Raw genomic sequence first — 1,995 nt, forward strand, 5'->3', positions numbered from 1 at the left:
TATTTTCACCGATTAAGCCCTTTTACTCGTTTTCGCTTAAAACCGAGTAGCACAAGTTGTCTAACATAATTTAAAACCTCATATTCTATCATAAAACACCAAAATACACAAATTTCACCTATGGGTATTTTTTTCCAAATATGAACCCTAGGTTGAATTATTGCTAGCATAAGCTTAATCGAGCTACCGGGATTCCAAAAACGTAAAGAACATTAAAAACAGGGCTTGGAATCACTTAGTATGGAGCTTGAAAGCTTGAAACAAACCTTAGCTATGGAGAACCCTTGAAATTTCGGCCTAATGAAGAAGATGGACAAAAATTGGCTTTTAATTTTGTTTTTAATTCATTTTAATAACTAAATGACCAAAATGCCCTTCCTACTAAACTTTCAAAAAAATTCCATCCATGTCCAATTTTTGTCCATAGACTTAGAAATTGGTCAAATTTTTATTTAAGACCTCCTCATTAATATTCCAAAGCAATTTCACACTAAAAACTTCTAGAATGCAAGTTTTGCAAATTATTCGATTTAGTCCCTAATTTCAATGTAAGCACTTTAGGCATAGGACTTCATCATGAAATTTTCACACAATCATGAAATCATATCATAAACATCAAAATTATTATAAAATAATTATTTCTATCTCGAATTTGTGGTCACAAAATCACTATTCCAATTAGGCCCTAACTCAGGATATTACATTTGCGTAACATGGCTAGAGATGAGAATGATCCTAGTCTGAATGATCCATTAAATCCAAATGGTCAGGATGTTGATCTTCCTATTCATCCTGTGATAAATGTCTGAGACAAACCAATTCAGGAACATGTTGTCCCAATTTTGGATGATCTGAATCCAAGAATAGTCAGACCACACAGACAAGCTCAACAATTTAAATTGAAACCAGCAATGTTTCAGATGCTGCAAACTATTAAACAGTTCAGTGGGTTGCCAAATGTGGATCCAAGACTGCACTTAAGGCCTTTTCTAGAGGTCTGTGACTCATTTAGACAATAAGGTGTTCTTGAAGATGCCTTGCGACATAAGTTGTTTTCATATTCCTTGAGAGATCAAGCAAGACTGTGGCTTAATGTTTTGCCGTCGAGGACAGTGGCATCATGGAATGACTTTTGTCAGAGGTTTTTGTTACAATATAATCTACGAGACATGAATGCTAATCTTAGAAATAACATCACATCTTTTTCGCAATCAGAAGATGAAACACTGTATGAAGCTTGGGAAAGATTTAAAGAATTACTGCAGAAATGTCTGATGCATGGGTTTCAACATTGGACTCAGATGGAGATGTTTTATAATGGGTTGAATGCACATACAATGATGGTAGTTGATGCTTCTACTAGTGGTACTTTGTTGGATAAATCTTATAAAGAAGCTTATGAGATTTTGGAACAGATTGCCAACAATGATTATTAATATCCTACCACGTGAGTTGGGACTGACAGGAGAACTACTAGCACCATGGAACTTGATGGAATCACTTCATTGACTGCCTAGGTATTATCTTTAACTAACATGATCAAAACAATGTAGAGGCCAACTATAATTCAGGAGATGAAATCAACTAAGCTATCATTTGTTTATTGTGGCGATGATCATGTGTTTGATGAATGCCCACCGAAACTAGCATATGTGTGTTACATGGGTAATTTTAATCTGAATAATAACCTATAATCCAACACCTACAATCCAGGATGCAACATTTAAACTTTAGTTGGAATAATTAAGGTGTGGGGAATTTTAACAATGTTGCAAGACAGAATGCCATTAGTGCACTGCCTAGTTATACTTAACCTATGCTGAGGCCAAATGCCGAACAAGGTCAAGTATCAGTTTCCTCATCACCATCACGTATTGAAGCTTTGTTGAAAGAGTATTGTCCAAGAATTATGTTGTAATCCAGACTCAAGTTGCATCCCTTCGAGCTCTTGAGAATCAAGTGGGGTAGATAGCAAATGGTTTAAATTCAAGACCT

The 1,995-nt window shown here is 35.3% G+C and overlaps 1 non-coding gene across 1 annotated transcript; it reads right to left on the reverse strand.

Moving 5' to 3' along the window:
- Positions 1 to 1,178: 1,178 nt before the first annotated feature.
- LOC121204276 (small nucleolar RNA R71) lies at positions 1,179 to 1,285 on the reverse strand. Its single transcript, XR_005899204.1, has one exon. It is a non-coding gene; the product is annotated as a small nucleolar RNA R71 (small nucleolar RNA).
- Between the last annotated feature and the right edge of the window lie 710 nt (positions 1,286 to 1,995).

Source organism: Gossypium hirsutum, chromosome A07 (genome assembly GCF_007990345.1).
Source record: "Gossypium hirsutum isolate 1008001.06 chromosome A07, Gossypium_hirsutum_v2.1, whole genome shotgun sequence".
NCBI lineage: Eukaryota > Viridiplantae > Streptophyta > Magnoliopsida > Malvales > Malvaceae > Gossypium > Gossypium hirsutum.